This window comes from Adiantum capillus-veneris, chromosome 8, assembly GCF_014529385.1.
Source record: "Adiantum capillus-veneris isolate H3 chromosome 8, ASM1452938v2, whole genome shotgun sequence".
Taxonomy (NCBI): Eukaryota; Viridiplantae; Streptophyta; class Polypodiopsida; order Polypodiales; family Pteridaceae; genus Adiantum; species Adiantum capillus-veneris.
In genome coordinates, this window is record NC_140938.1 from 164,214,136 (window position 1) to 164,234,904 (window position 20,769).

At 43.7% G+C, this 20,769-nt stretch overlaps 1 pseudogene; it reads left to right on the forward strand.

Annotated features, from left to right (window-relative positions):
- The first annotated feature begins 18,734 nt into the window (after positions 1–18,734).
- LOC147453293 (AT-hook motif nuclear-localized protein 20 pseudogene) lies at positions 18,735–20,753 on the forward strand (annotated as a pseudogene).
- The last annotated feature ends 16 nt before the right edge of the window (positions 20,754–20,769 follow it).

A 20,769-nucleotide genomic window follows, 5' to 3' on the forward strand; every position in this document is an offset into this window, starting at 1 on the left:
GTTGATAACTTTGATTTTGCTCATGAGCAAGCTACTAATGATGCTTCAATGCTTGTTAAATATCTTGTTTCTAGGCTTCAACAAGCCATGGGCAATCCATCTCTCCAAAGTGAAGTGCAACGGCAGCTCCGTGCTCACGGGATTCTCCAAGCTCATCACCATGAAGAGAGAACAACTAGGAAGCCTCCTTGTGAGACTACCAAAAGAGGTCTCTCTCCGATTCGGAAAGAAGAAGAGAATCCATATGAAGGGCTCAAGAATTTACTTCTTGATGATGCATCTCCTTCCCAAAGGAGAACTCAAGAGCCTCCACCGAAGGAACGAGAAAGAAGCGAGTCTCCCGCCACCTCGATGGAGATGGCTCCACGAAGACGGCGGGCTAAACGCTCTCCATCACCACCAAAGCGGAGAAGACCATCACACTCTTCTCCACGCCATAATTCAAAGAGGGATGATAAAAAGCAAGAGAAGAAAAAGGTGAGAAAGAGGACACCCTCTTCTCCATCTTCTTCATCCTCTTCCTCTTATGAAAACTATGGTGAAGATGACAAAGATCAAGACAAGAAAAAGGCGAGAAAGAGGTCACCCTCTTCTTCACCTTCTTCAAATTCTTCACCCTCTGAAGAAAGTGATGGTGCAACCTTTGAACCATCAAAAAGAAGAGGCCATAGGAAATCCTATGCCGCATGGAAGAGGTCGTCCAAGTTGAAGAAATTCAAAGAGGGAGGGAAGAGCATCTCTTTCCTTACCTATGATGGTACCTTTGGTGCTACGGACAAAGTCTTGGCCTTTATCCAGCAATTCGATGCGGCGTTTGGAGATGAGGGCTTCACGGAGTCCTCTAAGCTATGCCATGTAGCTATGCACTTTCAAAAGTCCGCCAGACAATGGTGGTCTAGCCTACGAGCCAATGGTGAAGCTCCACGAACATGGAAGGCTTTAAGAGCTTCCATTATGAAGCAATTTTTGGCCACCGATGCCAAAGACAAAGTACTCACCGAATGGAGAAGCTTAAAGCTCTCTCCCAATGAATCCATCCACAAATATGTAGACAAGTTTTGGGACCTACAACTCAAAGCCACTGTCTTCAAAAGGTTGGATTTTGGAGAGCAAAAGCAACAATTTTGTGCGGGCTTAACCGAAGAAATGGCGGAGTATGTCAACTCCCAAAGACCACGTACCATATCGGCGGTAATACACCACACTATGGTCGCCTCTCGAATCAATTTCCAAACGGGGGCAAAAAGAAATAATAAGCCCCCGGAAAACAAGGGTTCCAATGAGCCTAAGGGGAAGGACAATGTCCAAAAGTCTCCTAAGGGCAACTCCAACAAAGCTAAAGAGAAGGGAGTTTACAAAGGTAAGAATAAACTCTCTCCTAAAGAGCTTGAGCGTTATCGTAAGGATAACCAGTGTTTCAAGTGCGGCGAACAAGGGCATGCGTACCGCGCTTGTCCCCAAAAGAACAACCGCCAAGATCCTCCTAGAGCTTCCTTGGTTGAAATCCAAGAGGAGGAGACTCACCAAACTCACCACAAAGGATCTCCTCTATGCCATGCTTGGGGAAAGGTAAGAGAACATGATGCTTTTATTCTCTTTGACCCTGGTTCTACTCACAATTTTATATCTATAGATTTGGTCACCAAGCTAGGAATACAATCCTACGAGATGGGAGATGTCCTACCCGCAGACAGTGCCTTCAAGGGGCAAGAAGCTTCAGCTACTCCCTTAATTGGGAAATTGAGGCTTCATGTCCAAGGCTATGTGGACAAAGAGGACTTCTTTATCTCTCCTCTCAAGCATGAGGATGTAATCCTAGGGGCACCATGGTTTGATCGCCTGGCTGCCGATGTTAAATTTCCTGAAAGGAGAATCTCCTTTAAGTTCAGGGAAAAAGACATGTATATAGATGCTAAGGAAATGGGTAACACCATCCCCATTGTACATACACCAGCTTTCAATAAGTCAATAAAGAGCTCTATTTCCGTGTACATGATTTTTGTTAAAGACTCTCAAAATGAACCTAATGCTTTAGCAAAAGAAAATAAAAGCAACCAAAAGGAATTAGAGTTATCCAATTTTCTCAAGGGGTTTCAAGATGTTTTTATTGACGACATCCCTTGTGAGCTACCTCCTAAACGAGGTAATGATGACCATGCAATTGAACTTCTTCCAGGAAGTTCACCGCCTAATAAACCTCCTTATAGAGTTTCTCAAGCTCAACAAGAGGAGATTATGCGGCAAGTGCATGAGTTAGTTGAGAAGGGCATGGTTATGCCTAGCTCATATCCATTTTGCTCACCTGTGCTATTAGTGCAAAAGAAAGACGGCACATATCATATGTGTGTCGACTATAGAGCGCTAAATAGGATCACTATCAAGAATAGGTTTCCCATTCCACGGGTAGAAGACCTATTTGATAAGCTACAAGGATCGACCTACTTCAGTAGGGTTGACCTAAAGAGTGTCTATCATCAAATAAGGATAGTTGATCAAGACATTGTAAAGACCGCGTTTCGCACTACATTTGGTCTTTACGAATACATTGTCATGCCTTTTGGCTTGACCAATGCACCAGCCACATTCAACCGCTTGATGGAGAAGCTATTCAGGCCTCATCGAACCTTCACTGGAGTGCTCTTTGATGATATTATCATCTACTCTAATTCATTGGAGGAACACAAGCAACACCTCCAGGTAATATTTCAAGTTTTAAGAGAGAATAAACTTTATGTTAATCGAAAGAAAAGTGAATTTTTCTTGCAAGAGATTCAGTATTTAGGTCACATTATCTCTCAAGATGGCATCCAAATGGATCCATCCAAGTTAGAGGTAATAAAAGGATGGCCTAAACCAAGGAATCTTCATGAACTAAGAAGCTTTATAGGTATGTGCGCATACTATAGACGCTTCATAGAAAAGTTCTCACAAATTGCGGGACCATTACATGACCTAACAAAGAAAAGCGTTAGGTATACATGGTCTGCTAAGGAGAACAATGCTTTTGAAAAGCTTAAAGAAAAGCTTATCTCTCAACCTGTGCTTACACTACCGGATCTCTCAAAACCATTTGAGGTCCAATGTGATGCTTGTGGTGATTGCCTTGGAGCTGTTTTGCTCCAAGAAGGCCACGCCATAGGCTATGAGAGCCGAAGGCTCGACCCTGTTGAGCAAGCTCTAGGCATATACGAAAAAGAACTCCTTGCAGTTCTACATGCCTTAGACTCATGGAAGCACTATTTATTGGGGACTCCTTTCATTCTGCGAACGGATCACCAAAGTCTTAAGTACTTCATGACGCAGACCAAGCTCTCCGACAAACAAATGAGGTGGGCAAATTTCCTTTCGCAATTTCATTTTCATATTGCTCACATTGCTGGCAAGCATAATCAAGTAGCCGATGCACTCTCAAGACGGCCGAGAGTGACTGCAGTTTCCATAGCAACTCACAATGATCTATCTTCAATGATAGATGAGTATGCTATTGATCCCGATTTTAGAGATGTGATTTCAGCCCTTACATTAGGGAAGAAAGAAGAACCATTTACTTTACAAGATGGTTATCTTCTCTATGGCAATAGACTATGCGTTACTAACTCCCTGCGTGAGAAAGTAATGTATGAATCTCATGCTCCCCCGTATGCGGGGCATAGAGGGATTCAGTTTACCTTAAAGGGAATTGAAACATATTTCTATTGGCCTACCATGAAAGTGAACATACAAGAGTATGTTTCCAAATTTGTGGTATGTCAAAAGACAAAATTTGATAGAGGGAAGCAACCTGGATTGCTTCAACCCTTGCCAATCCCTAATTCACCATGGGAGAGCATATCCATGGATTTTATCTTTGGATTGCCTAAGTCTATCCATGGGAATACGGGAATATGGACGATAGTAGATAGGTTGAGTAAACAAGCTCATTTTATACCTGTCAAAAAGACTATCAAAGCCCATCAAATGGCAACCCTCTTCATTTCACAAATTTTCAAATACCATGGCTTGCCAATGTCCATAGTGTCGGATAGAGATCCTAGAATGACCAGTAATTTCTGGAAGGGTCTCTTTGAGAATTTAGGGACAAGTTAAATTTCTCTTCGGCCTATCATCCACAAACGGATGGCCAAAGTGAAATAGCTAACCTAACAATTCTCGATCTACTAAAAGCCTATGTAATGGAAGTAGATCAAAGATCCCAATGGGAGAAGTACTTACCCTTAGTGGAGTATGCTTACAATAACACTGTACATACTTCCACAGGAAAAGCACCTTTCGAGGTAATTGAGGGAAGATCAAAAAGTCCCTTGCTACTTAAGGTACATGGGAAGATCTTCGTTGCAGATGAGTATAGCCGAGACCTACAAGAATCTTTCCAAAAGATTAAGGATGCTATCTCTATCTCACAGCAAAGGCAAAAGGCTGCTGCTGACAAACACAGAAGAGCCCAAGCCTTTAAAGAAAATGATTGGGTCTTGTTAAAGTTTTCCAAGGCTCGATTAAGGCACACAACGGGCAAGAATCCTACGGGTCACCAAAAGTACTATGCTAAATTAGCAAAAAGATACTATGGTCCCTTTCAGATTCTTAGGCCAATCAATGAGATGGCCTATCAACTCAAGTTGCCCAATCATTGGCTCATACACAATGCTTTTCATGTGAGCCTATTAAAGCCTTACAAAGGAGAGCCACCTCAAGAACCAACTATTGAAGACCCACCGGAGATCGGGACCAAGAAGAGGTGCTGCAGCCCGAGTCCATTCTCCGACATGAAGACAAGGTACTAAGAGGCGGTAAGACTATCCGACGATATATTATTAAGTTTAAGAATTATCCTTTTGAAGATGCTAGATGGATGCAAGGCATACAATTAAAGGATAACCTAAACCTTGTCAATGCTTACAATGCTTCCCAAGAGTAAGCAAATGTATAAAATGTTAAAAATGAACAAAAATTTTGTCTTATAAGACTCTCTTTTTCTTTATTTGTGCACAAAAATGAAGTAGTATGCATTGATAGGACTAATGTGCACACATTCTTGCGGCAGCCTCAGGCTCTCAAGCGCCAAATGGACTAGTCATCCATTGTGGAATGATGTCGTAGGGTAACATAGGGATCCTCTACCCGCTAAGAAAAGGACTCATGAACATGCTTTATCTTCTCTACACCATAGTCGAGGACGACTATGATTTCAAGAGAGAGGTAATGTCATAATAATCAATATCTAATTCTCCTAAATGATTTTCTCATATTAAACTGATCATTTAATGTGGGGAAGGCCAGGGGAGAAAAAGCTAGAATATTGGTTAAGCTAGTAGACCGGCCACAGTAGGGATCCAAAGGAGGGAAAATAGGGATCCAAAGGGGGGGCCATCTGCAAAAGAGCCATGTGCAACAATGGGCTAAAAAGACCCTAAGGTTAAGCCCATTAAGACTTCCAAAATGCTAAGGTTCCAAAATTCAAAGGTTGTGTCCAAAGGTCAACCCTAGGGAAAATTGGATGCTTTGTGTGTGCCCTAAAAGTCTTTGCACATCCCTACATGGGAGGGGGCGAGCCCTAAAGGTAGGGGATGAGAGAGAAAGCCACACACACACACACAGGCTCCCTTTACACAATGGGAATGAGGGACACATGTCAGCTCCCTAGGCCAGATGCCCACAAGGTGTGCCCAATTTCTATTGGATGACCCTTGAAGTGGACCAATGAAAATTAAGCTAGATTAAATCTAGTTTAATTAATTTAAAAACATTTAATAAAAGAAACCAATGAGAATTAAGTCTCCTAGAAGACTATTGGGCAGTCTCCCAAGGGGTCCAATGAGCATTCAGGAGCCCCATGGCTTGCCTGATTCCTATTGGCCAGGAGGCAAAGGGGTCCAATGAGAGTTTAGTTTAATTATTTAATTACCTGAAGCTCTCACAAAAGGGAAAAGGGGGACACATGTCAGAAGGCTATCACTTATGCTGCTTAATTGTAATTGGCTTGACTTGGGGAGGGCCAATGAGGCTTCAGAAAGAGCATTTAGCAAGAGGGCTCGCCCAAGAGAGAGAGGGGGCTGATTTTTGCAAGGCATTATCACACACACACACACACACTCACACAAGCTCATGTGTGAAGAAAGAGAAGACTATCTCTTCCCAAGCTTTAATGGAGAACTCATCACCTACTCCAAGCTTGTGAGATAGAAGCCTACATCAACACTCTCTTGGCATGTGGATGCAAATCCAACCAAGAGCCAAGCTTCAATGCATGCTCATCTCCTCTACCAAGCTAATTACTAAGCTAAGCTATGCTACATATGAGTGATTATGTGAGGAGATGTACATCTTTCTCGTAAGATACTCCTTCTTCCTCTCAATCTACTCTCATACCCTGCTAGCTCTCACCATCTTCGAAGGTGTGTGAGGTCTTGGGTTTGAGAAAGGGGATAATTCAAGTTGTGTTTGTTAAGTGTTTTGCTTAGTGCATGAAGTTTCCATCTTCATTGCACTAGCTAGTCTTGAAGGAACACAAAGAATTGTATTGTACAATGTCTCTCTTGATGGGAGAAACCATAATACAAAGCCTTTTGGAGGGGGGACCGGCTCCATGAAAATCCGGTCCTCAACTATTGTCAATAGCTTAATTGCTCTCTCTTTTGAAAGTATTGTCGATGCTATCTAACTAGGTGTTATGCTTTTTGTTGCTCTCTCCACCCAAGCACTCTTGTAATTCTCATTAGGAATCTACTCTAATGAAATGCCCACTATGTTCATGCTAATTTTCGCTACACATAAGTTATTAGGCCTTTAAATGTTACAATTATCATGACAATCATCCTCGCTAAGACTTGTTGCCGCCGTCGGACTTGATTCATCGACCTCCCTCTCCTCTGTTTCCACCTCATCCAAAGTTGGAGGTAGAAGAGGGTCGAAGATAGTCTCCACTTCATTAGTGGAAAAAATGGTTCTCCCCTGAGGTGTTACGAGAATTACGAACCAAAGTTTTGGTTGGTGGATTGTTGGGATATAGATGACCTATAAAATATAAGCTCAAAGTGAGTAACATTGGTATAACTAATGCTACAAGCAAATAATAATAAAAAAGGTACATGTCACTCACCTGCTCACAGTTGCGCGGTAAAACTAAATTGTCATACCTCCCTGTGTGATGCACACTAGAGTCCACCATGAAGAGACTATTCTCATGTCGTCTATACACATTTCCAAACCACTTGCACTCGAAGATGAAGGTAGGTTTTAAAATTAACCTTTAGTATCCTTTCAATAGTTCCGCAGTACCTGGCTTCATCACCGTTTGTGTCAAAGTTGCCCATGATGGCACAATCCGTGGTGGTTCTACGCTCATCAATGTGGCGCGTACGAAAGTGACAACCCTTTGACCGCATAGAGTAAAAGAAAAGACACTACAAAATAGAAGAATATATTAATTTATCAAATACATATTAAAGATAATTTCAAGAAAAAAATTTAGGTATATGAGTACTCTATCTTTGGTACGCAGCCTCGTGCATACTCCCATTCTTTGTTGGGGATGTCTTCTCCGCGCTCTTTTGCCTCGGTCATTCTCTGAATCCACTCTGCACTAATGAGATATGGGAAACATGCAAGGTGTCTAGGCACTGGAGGTGCCCTCCTTCCTCCATGTGCTTGTTTCCATGCTTCCCTCTCTTGCAAACGCCTTGCCTTTGCCATTGTCTACAAGTCCACCCACTTGGTCATAATCTTTGCATTTAGAATGCAAAAGTTATTGACTATTTAGGATAGATTCATATCCATGTTAAGTTGTTTCCCCTTTCCACTTGGCAAGTGTGAAGTCATCCTTGCATCTTCCTCGTCTGACCACATGTGAGGCATTGAAGGATCAACTTGTGCCAAATACTCTGATATGTAAACAAATGCCTCTTAAACGATCCACCCTTCGGCCATACATGCCTCTGGTTGAGACCGTAGCCACACAAAATCTTTGAGAGTCTTTAAAAATCTCTCTAAGAAGAACATCCATCGTGCGTTTACTACTCCACATATAGCGATCTCCTCCACCACGTGAACCAAGAGGTGGATTTGACTAAGAAGAACCGATCCAGGAAATGCATCTTCAATGGCACATAGTTTTTGTTGCAAGTGTTTGAGCAACAGGGATAACATCTATTTCGACTTCCTTGGAGCTCACAAATCTGCAAGAAAACACAGAAGGATACACCAAGTGCTAGTTGAAATTATTGTTTACATAAAAAAGGTGTAGTTGAGTGGAGTCTTGTGGTATACCTTACTAGCTCTCCTAGTTTTAAAATAGCGTCCCTACTTTCTTGTCCCGACATATACACATACTCATCGGCAGAATGAACTACAATGTAAATCAGGGGAAGGCAAAGTGAGTGATAGTCATACATACAAACTGTAGATAGAATAGGGAGTATGAAGATTACATGAAGCATCTTGTGCCAATCATGGGACTTCAACCCATACAATTGAACGCTTCCACCCTTCTTCGCTTTTGTGAAAGCTTCTTTTAGTGACCTCATGTATCCTGTTGGTGTGCGAATAGAGGCAATGGTACCCTTCACCTTGTCTAATTCTTCTTTGGCTAGCATCCATGGTGCTTTAGGAAGCACAATCTTTCCATTTGGGGTACGACGTGGAGTAGCAGAGGCGCGAGACGTTTTAAAATCCTCAAATCCTCCCTCGCACCCAAAGAGTCCTTCTTTCCAATAATGTGGTCCCATACTAGTGTTTGGGCTACATTCTTGAATATGTGCATGGAATCCAAGAGGTGTTGTATTTTTAAGTCCTTCCAATATGGAAGCCTTAAAAATATGGAATACCTTGACATACCTTTTGGTGGAGGACACGGAGCCGGATTGTTGTTGTGGTGTTCTTCCTAACTGGTTGCCCAATCTGTCATCATGAGCTTTAGAGGGGTCTTCCCATTTTTTGGAGCCTTCGGCTTGTTATGACCTCTCTATCACCAACAATGGCCCGCAAGTAGGACATGCATTGTTCCCCAATGTGGACAACTCTACATACATATCATATGGTTAGAGAGACGAGTGAACTAAAGGGAGAGAGAGAGAGATAGAGGAAAGTGGGTTACCAGAAATCTCTCCAAGCCCAGGATAGTTGTGCATAGTTCACATAAGGATTCCCCTCACAATGGCCTCTCTCCACCCCTTTGCAAGTGAGACATCGACAACAGGAATGCCTCTCCATAACTCCTCCAACTTCTTGATGAGAAGCTCGAGGTAGACGTCAATATTTGACACTTTATACTCCCTGGCATAAGCAAGGAAAGAAGTATATTGCCCTTCTTGGTTGTCTCCCATGGTGGAATATTGTAGTTGATGATCACCACAGGCCAAGTGCTCCATGAAGTAGACTTAGTGCCGAAGGGGTTGACACCATCACTTGCTAACCCAAGCCTCAAGTGTCAAGGATCCAACCCAACCTCTGGCCATTGAATTTCAATGTGCCTCTATGCAGGTGAATCGGTAGGGACACGCATAATTCCATCATTTGAGAGATGCTTCGCATGCCACGCGAGAAGCTCCACGATAGACCTACTTTTAAACATGTGTTGGATGCGAGGAATTAATGGAAAATGTTTCAATACCTTGTGGGGTGCGTCCCACTCACTCCTGTCTTGTATCGTACCTCCCCGCACACGGGACATGAGGTAGTATGTGCATGCTCATTGCGGTATAGCATGCAATTGTTGATGAACGCATGGATGCGCTCATACTCCATTCCAAGTGCAGTGACACGATCTAGCTCGTCGACGATCTGGAAGCATGTGGTGATCTTCTGGCAACATTTTGCCCATCAATCTACAACAAACATGCATATTAGTATAATTGCTAAAAGACATCACCATAAAGCGAGTCGAGAGTATATAAAAGCCACATTCCATACTTACAGAAGTAGTGTATTGACACTTGCATTACTCCAACCGGATTTTGCTTGCAAGTTGAGGACTTCCAACGATGCTCGAAGAATTGAGTACTGTGCACCGTCGTAAAGAGGTGTTCAGGTACTCTTCATCAATCTATCCTCCGTTTCGGCAGCCCGTTTAGTAAAGAGCTGACAATCCTTCTCGCACATGTCGCGCTCATGAGCTAGTAACTCATCACACATGTCGAACATATGCTCATCCTCTGCCTCAAAGTGCGACGGAGATGCCATAGGAGCTACCGAAGTAGAGCCAACGGGAGGATCACCATGCGGTGCACCCAAATCGCCCAGTTGCTCTTGCTTATGCCGTTTGGCCTTGCATGCCAGTGCACCACCACCGAACACAGACTAATGGGACACCTCCTCAAGCGACGGGTGAGTCGCGCTCTCATCTCTTCGAGAGCTTTTTCGAGGACGCCAAAGACCTTCGTTCTGCACGTGCTCCAAAGCAATGTGTCTCAAGCGAGAGATTGCCCTTTTGCACTTGGCGCAAGAACAAGGGAGTTTTTCCTTGAGCCAACGATCGCCCTCAGGGCCTCCAGGGGACCACCATCATCCTAGTCGATGTCCTCCACATACGAAATGTTGTATATTTAGTCATGTGTCCTAAAATATAAATAATTAGAAAAGCCTTAAATTTCATTAAAAAAATTACATAAAGTTAAGGTCAAAGGGAATAAATGACAATGAGTACTAAATTATTTTTAACTAAAAGAGAACTTTAAAAATACAATTAATAAACATTTAAAAGTACTACAAAATAAAGTATTCATTAAAAATTAAAGATCTTCATTAAAAAACTCAAAAGGCAAAAAAAAAATATAATGGATAGCTAAGGATAGAGGAGGGTGGTTTGTTATCCCCCCCCCCCCCCTCTGAAACTTCTGATTCGCATGTATCCGTTTGAAATGACCGGCCGTGGTAATAGACACGGTAATGAGCGCGGTAGTGGCGGGGGAACGGAGTCCCCACTTTCAAAGCGTGCCACCTCTGACGCAGAGGACGAGGATACTGATGCACCCGTGTCAGACACGCATGGGCGCCAGTACAGGGTTAAATATGGCAGGGAGGTGGACTTCGGTACAGCACAGGGCAGGGCATTTCGACGCTATCTACAAATTCTTATACATTCAACGTATAAGAACTATTTTTTAAAGTTTTGAGACCAACTGGCCGATTATGCACGGTACATTGAGGATGCTTTGTTAGCTAGATTTCCAAGTGCCCCCAATCAACGTTTTTCACAATAGTGGTTAGAGGGCTACATAAAGACATTTCTAAAAAACAAGCAGTCCAGTGTGCGGCGCACAACAACCAACCATGTCAGAGATCCAGACAGGAGTTACCGTGGTGGCAACATGGCAGACGCGGAGTGGGAGTGGGCAATTCAAGAAAAGAGTGATCAAGCTGTGACGGGCTTATCATATAGACAACAACGACGCAAGGCTCGCACAAGACAAACTCCCACGCACTATGTCACAGGAGGCAAGGGAGCTTGGAAAGATAAATATGTAAGATTAATTAAATTATAACGTCGATCGGTGATTATAAAGATTGTAGTTGATGATTTGGTATTGTTATTGTTAACTTAGAAAAATATCACGCTCTCTCGACCAACCAGAGAGATGGTCAAGTATTGGGAGCGACATACATAATTTGATACTTAGTGATGGTTGTTCGAAAATAACCACATCTCTATCGAGCAATCCGACGCGGCGGTTGGATCACTACAAGCGATAAGTTTAAACAAGTAATTTTGTATCAATTGTTTTGTGCTGTTGATAATTGTTTAATTTGGTTTGGGTTTATGTAGAGTCAAAGTGATCAAACATACGTGCCTCTGAAGGACGACGAGATAGAGGAGGATTAGATAGAAAAATATTTTGTCCAAACTTTCGTAAAGTCCCAATTTGACACAATGTATATACAACTATTTACTTTTTATTGTAACTTTTTTAAATAGTTGATGTTTTGCATATTAAATTGTCAAGGTAAAGTAAATTTAATTTTAATTTTTTAATATTTTTTATACTCTTCCAAAAAACAATTGATGTTTCATTGTTGTCATGGATGCTTGAGAGTTAGTCGTTGCCTGCATCATCGCCTACATCATTGCTAGAAGGCTCTAGAAGATTCTAGAAGTTTTTAGAAGCATGGAGAAGATTTTGAAAGAATCTAGAAGTTTCTAGAAAGCTATAGAAAGTTGAAGAAGGATCTAAAATGTTCTAGAAGAACTAGAAGGATCAAGAAGTTTCTAAAAGCTTGGAGAAGATTCTGAAAGAATCTAGAAGTTTTTGGAAAGCTCTAGAAAGTTGAAGAAGGATCCAGAAGGATCAAGAAGGTTCTAGAAGATTCTAAGCTCCTCAAGAAGAACCTAGAAAGTCAAGCCCCTCAGTCTTGCCAACACCAATTGTCAGGCTCCCATGAGGAAATCCCTCTTCTAGTTCTTATGTCCAAGTCTTGTCCTTGCTATCAAGCCTTGTCTTGTACTCAAGTCATGTAATCCAAGTCTTGTATCTAGCTCTCTTAATAAAGTATTAAGTCTTGTATTCAATATTGAGCTTATCATCAAATTCAAGTTCTTGTACATTGTGAGCGCCTCCTCTTGCTCTCTTCTAGCTCTATACGTGCTCATAACAGTTTGGCAAGACTACCATCTCTTAATCTTCTCAAGCCATCATGGAGCCGACGATGGAAGGTGTCATCAACGCATTGCAAAGCATCCAAGCTCAGTTAAAAGAACTTCGCGAGAGTAACGCTCAACTTCAAGCAGGGCAACCCCTAATCTTGGGATCGGCGTTGCAAAATCTTCAACGTCAAATTGAAGAGCTTCAAGAGACAAGCACAAGCTGCAAGATCTAGCTATTCTCAACAACATAAGAAGGAGCCAAAGGTCAGCATGCCTGAAAAATTTGATGGGACTAGATCAAAGTTTAGAGGTTTTCTCTAGCAAGTGCTAAACTCTTTCTACAACATATCTATTGTTATCACGGATTACCGGATGACATAGTCTCTGATCGAGGCCCACAATTCATCTCTAGCTTTTGGAAAAGCTTATTCAAGCTACTTGGAGTAAAAATCAACCTCTCCTCAACCAATCACCCACAAAGTGATGGACAAACAGAGAAAGTAAATCAAGTTTTGGAACAGTATCTCCGATGTATTATCAATTATCACCAGGATAATTGGGTCGAGCTCCTATCGTTAGCAGAATTCTCCTATAATAATAGTTTTCATGCCTCCACCCGTCACACTCCATTTTGTGCTAATTATGATCAACATCCCAAACAGGATATCCACAGACACTATCAAGTCAAGGATCCAGCTGCTATTCATCTTACACAACAATTATCTGCAATTCACAAAGAACTTACAATTCATATCAAAGAAGCTCAATCCAAGTATAAGGAAAGTGCAGATCTCCGTCGCATGCAACATCCAAAATACAAAGAAGGGGATAAAGTGTGGCTCCTCCGACGTGATCTGCGTTCATCTCGTCCCTGTGAAAAGCTTGATTATCGAAGGCTTGGCCCGTTTAAAATTATCCATCAAGTCAATCCAGTCACCTATCGACTCCGATTGTCCTCATCCATGAAAATCCATCCGGTCTTTCATGTCTCAGTCCTAGAACCTTGTCACACATCTAACGTCCCAGGAAGAGCCCTACAACCACCTCCTCCGGTTGAGATTTAAGGACATGACGAATATGAGGTCGAGAAAGTCCTAGATTCTCGAGTTTCGCGTGGCAGGTTACAGCACTTGGTGCATTGGAAAGGCTATGATGTTAGTGGACGAACCTGGAACCAGCACACAATCTACAACATGCATCTCTCAAAGTCCAAGAGTTCCATCAACAACATCCATGGACGCCCAACTTAAGGAATACCACTGCTCCTTGTGGAACTCGTCGCTAGAGGAGGGGGTAATGTCATGGATGCTTGAGAGTCAGTCACTGCCTGCATCATCGCTTACATCATCGCTAGAAGGCTCTAGAATAATCTAGAAGGATCTAGAATATTCTAGAAGTTCTAAAAGTATCAAGGAGATTCTAGAAGTTTATAGAAGCATGGAGAAGATTTCGAAAGAATTTAGAAGTTTCTAGAAAGCTCTAGAAAGTTGAAGAAGACTCTAGAAGGTTCATGAAGAACTGAAAGGATCAAGAAGTTTCTAGAAGCTTGGAGAAGATTTCAAAAGAATGTAGAAGTTTCTGGAAAGCTCTAGAAAGTTGAAGAAGGATACAGAAGGTTCTAGAAGAACTAGAAGGATCAAGAAGGTTCTAGAAGATTCTAAGCTTCTCAAGAAGAACCTAGAAAGTCCTAACCTCCTCAAGTAACCTCCTCAAACACTAGTATAAATAGGGGTCTTGGGCCACAAGCCCCTCATTCTTGCCAACACCAGTTGTGAGGCTCCTATGAGAAAATCCCTCTTCTAGTTCTTATGTTCAAGTCTTGTCCTTGCAATCAAGCCTTGTCTTCTACTCAAGTCATGTAATCCAAGTCTTGTATCTAGCTCTCTTAATAAAGTATTAAGTCTTGTAATCAATATTAAGCTTATCATAAATCCACAAAAATAAAGGTGCTAATTTGGGCCACCCAAAATTGGGTGGTCCAAATGAGCACCTTTATTTTTGAATTGGCGTGTAGCGAAAATAAGCGCGGTAATAAATGCGGCAACATGCGCGGTAATAGCAGCGGGTATATTGTCGCGACTATTACCGCGCTTATTGCTGAGAAACCACTACCGCGCCCACAAATTTTCCTCTCTCCTTTTTTCTTTGTTTTTCTGCGGCAATGTTAGCGGTTATAGACAACTCCTCTTATAATGTATTCTAATTGTAAATACATAAATCCATTTCAATTTTGGTTGTCCAAAGACCTACATGTACGTGTACAATATATAATTCTTGCTAAAAGCTTTAGCAACTCTTTACAAGAAGAAATTCTTTAGATTTTAATACATTCTGGTCTACACACAGAATGATCGCTTCTACTGCTTCAAGAAAACTTGAAAAGCAAGAGACTTAATGTATATTTTTATTGAGTTAATTCAACACCACCACTCAAAATTGTGAGTTATGGCAAAAAAGAAGAGATAAAATCATAAGAAACTCTTTAAGACTAAAGCATATAAAGCACTTTAAGTATATAAAACACAAGGTTTACAAGCTCCAATACAAGGCATTTAGTGTAATTACCAGCAAATGCTTCGACTGGTGATGTAAAACTCGGAATAGTTTCAAAATTATTGTTTATCCCTAATTTTTTTCGGTTAGGAAAAATGTTTTTGGCAAGCCATATGCATATAGTGTGCACCAACCTTTATGGTCACTGGAATAACATCACATTTTCAATCTTGGAGAGAGTAAAGACTCACGAGTCACGAGTTTGAAATTTTGATGCTTGAGCATGAGAGCCGTGACTTGGTTGAGCCTTGAAAGTTGAGGGCTTAAGAGTCAAGACTCTTTGTTAAGCGTGAATCGTGATTGCTCCAAGACTCAAGAGGCAGGATGTTGGGAGTGGGGACGAGCTCGCGAGGTAGCTCAAGTAGGCCGGCAACAAGACTTGACCTCACGTTGCACGCATCTTCACGAATCACCAGGTTGGGACTCACGACTCACAACAGGTCGAAATTGATAGCAGCGCTGCAACAGGTACAGACACTGGACAGTAGGTCGACAACGGCAGTCTATATAGAGTCAGAGACAAACTCGTGAGATAGCGAGGCTTGAGCGACGAGCGTCGAACAATGACTCATGAGTCACGAGCGTGCTTCTGCCTGCAGCGTGCGGCCTGCCACGTGAGAGACAGTGAGGAGTGAGTCGTAAAAGTTTAGTGATGGCCCTAGGTTGTAGTTTGTAGATGCATTCACACATGCCTTGACCATGGACAAACTTCAAATTAAGTTCAAAGGTCATCAAGTAGATAAAAATTATCATAAAACGTTTTTTTTTAATAGCAAAACTCACAATTGTGAGTGAATAATATTAATCAACCCAAATAATTACAAGGTCTTGTCATGCTCGTGTTGAGCCATGACATCATCCAGGGACCAAAATTACATCGACTATCAGGGCAACCATCCCTACCAAGTCGTCTCCTTATCCTTGATACATAAGGTCCATTATCATGTTCTTCTGAGGTCTCTTAATTACCGATGGCCAAAATTTTCCCCCGTCCTAGGCTTGCCCTCTCCTGACAACAAGGCACAAGTAGTCCTAGACCAATCCTCTAAGTGTTGCTTGCGTCCGAGCGTCCATATTAGCACTTTGCTTACCACCTCAAGACCTCCTTCAAACACATGGTGGGTCCTTGTCTGCCATACATTATGTAAGAAGTACCTGAGGATTTGAGTGCTGACGAGGAGGGCAAAACCACCTGAATTTTTTCCTCCAAGGAATAGATAAGTCTTGTAAAAACCAATTTTCTATGTTCTTTGGATCCACTTGCATATTTTCCCTGCGAGACCTTTGATAGTTGGGCAATCCATGAAGAGGTGGGCCAGATCTTCACTAGCCAACCTGCACCCCAAGCATCAAATTGACCCAATCCCTCTTTCTTGAATCTTCACCCCTGTCTCGATAGAGCACCCCAAATTACCTTCCATAAAAATACCTTCATGTGTTGCAAAACCTTTGGCTTCCAGATGTTCTCCATTACTTGCTCCCACCTTTCCTCCGGCCATTGTTTTTCCCATATCTTGTTAAGGGGGCTAGACCAATTCTTCTTATGCATCATTGTATGATAAATGTCTTTAGGATGGGATTTCCATAAGAGACTGCTTCCAGATCATTTCTAGGCATTCCAGTCAAACTCCGAATCATAGATAGGCATCACTATATTGTCAAGCTCTTTCATCACTTTGTGGACCAGCAAGACCTCCAACTTTAAACCATGGTTTATCACTAAGACCTTGTAAACTTTTTTTTTTTTTTTTGGAAGGGCAATTTGAAAGCCAGCCCTTCTTATGACAGATCCCAAAAACTTTCTTCCTTCACAATTGAAAGGCAATTTCAAATTGATCCCTTCGAATGTAGCGTTCGGCACGAGTCAACCCTTCTTGTGCAAATTTGACAGCCATTTGAAGGGCAGAAGGGCGTAAAATGCCGACGGGGTCACCAAGTAAAAGAAAAATCTATCCCTCATGAGTCTTCATAAGGTGTGTTGAAGGGGCTGGGGGGGTGGGACTGGCCACGTAAGGGATGAGCTTTCAACTGGCCATTGAAAAGCTTCTTAGGTCTCAGCAGAGCTATATTGAAAGCGAAAGCAGGCAGAGATGGTGGAATCGTGGAAGCACAGGAAACGACGGGGGCTTTTACTCTCTCGTCCACTCGACAGCGAGGGCACTGCCGATCAAGGAAGAGCGTACTCTCCTTTTCCTCTGACGTCGTCTCTCCGAGCAACGAAAACTTTCGCTCTATCGAAGGTCACGTGTACCTACAATCAAAGATAAATTTGCTTTTACAGACGAAGAGCGGGTGCCTCCTCGTACTATTTTCCACCTCTCTTTTACTTTTCCAATTCGAAAAAAATCGAATCATTTCCTTTGTAAATGTGCACATGCACGAAAGAGAGAGAGAGAGAGAGGAAATTGTGGCAGTTGCTGGCCGCCCATCCCCCTGGCTGCTGCTGCTACTGTTGATCAATCAAAGCGAGCAAAAAGCGAGGTAAAATTAGTCGGGTTCGAAATTGCAGTAGGTACCTCAGGCTCTGATCCTGAATGCACCCACCCCCTTCTGCAGAGATGTCCTAAGCAGATAAAAAAAAAGGAGGCGTTTTATTATTATGATTCTATTCTATATATCTCCCCCCTTCAGCCACTGCAGCATAAGGCCACCAGACATTAACGTGCTTTTTTCGATGTCTGCAGAGGAAGAGCCACGCTTGGGGAATTTCCGAGCACTTCTTTTATGACACCTTTGCTTATTAAAATACAGGAGCAGATTAATGCATCATTAATCCGACCTTTCACCAGTGCTTTCCTTGAGCTAATTTCGTTCGAGTTTGAACTTTGGGCCACCAAAATATGACTTGTCCACTGTGTGTGTGTATCTCCAGATCCAACTTGAGGCCCTCACGTAGGTGTCGATGGATGGCCGACAGGAAAGACTGCGAAAGCGACAATAATCTTTGACTTTAGGTACAAGCCACGTGATTAAGGCAAGGGTTTATAAGACTGCATCTGCCGCATCAGGGCGTTTAGGGAGAGTGGGGGGGGAGAGCTGGACTCATCACTCACGGAGCCTCAAACGCAAGCCAGTCTCTTCTCTCACCTCTTTGAAAAGATTGGGCCGCGAGGCATTTCTTAGAGAGAGAGAGTGTGGCGCTTTACTTGTAACTGTGGAAACCTACAACAAACTAGCGAGTGCAGGGGTGGCTCGTGCGGGAACGAGAAAAAATTGGATCTTTAAGGCAACCTCACACACGGCGAATCTGATTCAGAAGAGAGAGAGAGAGAGAGAGAGAGAGAGAATGAGCGAGGAGGTCTAGAGAACCTCTGAAGCAAACAGCTGAGAAAAACTGCTCAAGGTTTGAGAGAGAAGATGGAAACGGATGACACAGAGAAGAGAGAGAGAGAGAGAGAGCCCCTTGCCAGTCTAATCTAGTCAACCTAGAGAGAGAAAGAGGGACGAGACAGCCCCGGTCCCGTCAGCCCATGCGCGGATCGGGGCCCACGGCGCTTTAAACCGCGTGACCACTTCCCCACGTAGAAACTCCTATTTGGCTACAATATATAGCAGCTAGGTACAGGGGAGTTTGCCATGGTGGGAGACAGCGTGGAATAAAGTGGTCTTGTGCAAACGGAATCTGGCTGCCTGGTATTTGAGAGCGTTGCCCAATGTGTGAGCCACGTTGGCACGGGCTTTCAAAAAAATTTCAAAGCTAGGGGTTCTCGTCAAAGCATGCTTTGGTGAGTGCCTCTTCTAGGTGCACTGTAGACAGGCCTATGGAGGAACAGAAGAGAGAGGATGGAAGAGAGAGAAGGGTCGAGTACCTATGGCTCTGCAAATGTGTAGTGCTGCTGTTCCTCTTCTCTTCTGCTGCTGCTGCAACGCGCCTCCTACGATCTTCCGTTGGCCTACTGGCTATCTACTCACCTGCTAACCTCCTCTCAACGTCTCCCTCACCTTCCTCCGATCTACTCGCTTCTCGCACGCACACATGTACTTGTACGCACACGCATTTTCTCCTTCGCTAACTCCCCCGCTGTGCTCTCTCTCTTCGACATACGCCATCGCTATGAGCTACTTCCTCTCAATTTGCCAGCTTATCTCCATCTGCATCCCACCTGCTGCAAGCATTACCCCCCTATCCCCGACCTATACTCCTTTCCTCCCAATTCTCCCCCTTACACGCCGCTGAGTAGATTTTGGTTATCTGCCCTAGGGCTGCTTGCCCTTATGGCTGGAACCCTAGATTCCCCAGGCACTTCTCATCTCCGGGGCTTTCAGCAAGCTGGAGATCAGCATCCGCTGAATTTGCACAGGGACTTGCACGGCACGCCCGATGATAGCAGCGCCGGCAATAGTGCAGGCGGCCTTCAGGGTGGGCCGGGCGGCGAGTACAGCAATCGAGAACGGGACATCAATCTCATGGGTCCGGACGAGGGAGCAGAGACAGGCGGTGGAGGCGGTAGCCTTGGTGCGCCACGCAGGCCGCGAGGGAGGCCGCCGGGGTCGAAAAACAAGCCCAAGCCACCCATCATTATAACCAGGGATAGTTCCAATGCCCTGAGGGCCCATGTGCTAGAGATTGCGAGTGGATGCGATGTGAACGAGACTGTGGCGAGCTTTGCAAGGAGGAGGCAGAGGGGGATCTGTGTGCTGAGTGGCAGCGGCACTGTGATGAATGTAACACTACGGCAGCCAGCTGCGCCTGGGGCGACAGTAACCTTACACGGCCGATTTGAGATTCTGTCGCTCTCAGGCTCGTTTCTGCCACCACCAGCGCCACCAGGGGCGACGGGACTCACCATCTATCTTGCGGGAGGGCAGGGCCAAGTGGTGGGAGGCAGCGTGGTGGGCGCTCTGATAGCGTCAGGACCAGTGACAGTTATGACGGCATCATTTCTGAATGCCTCGTACGAGCGATTGCCGCTAGACGAAACTGACGATCAGCCGATATTGCCCTTGCAACAGGTGTCGCCTGCGCCAGGTGCGGGGGCGGGGGCACTGCATAATTCAAGCGGGGCTCAGCTAGGGCCGCCTCCGGGAATGAGCCTGGCAGACCTGTCTAGTATGGCTCTTTTTAATGTCCCGCCCAACTTGCTCACTACGTGCCAATTCCCGGCGCCCTCGGGTGCGGACATCTATGGCACATCTGCACCACGGCCACCCCCTTACTAAACTACACAGTAGACGCAGAAATTCTTTTGCTCTCACTCTGGCGTGGGAAGGGGCAGTAACTGAAACGGGAACGCGCACTAGATTTGGAACTTGTAACTGTAACTGAAATTAGCCGCGGCCGACGTGGAATGATAGCAGAAACAGTGAGGGCAAAACTTTCATTAAATGACAGGATTCATTACAGAGATTCGATTTTTGCACTTTTTGAGGAGCGTGTATAATCATGACCAGCTGCAGGATAGAAGGAAGGATCAGGACTCAGGACTCAGCAGAGTGTAACGCTAGCAGCAGCAGCAGCAGCTGATGATCTGCATGAAGAGAGAGAGAGAGAGAGAGAGAGAGAGAGAGAAGCAAAGCAAAGCAAAAGGGGAAGTGCCGGAATGCAGATGATATGATTTGTTTGTAGAATCCCGCTTGTAAAAACCCCTAATGCAAGAAAAAAAAAAGAACAAAATTGTCTTTGCCATTATTAGTTTATTTAGTTT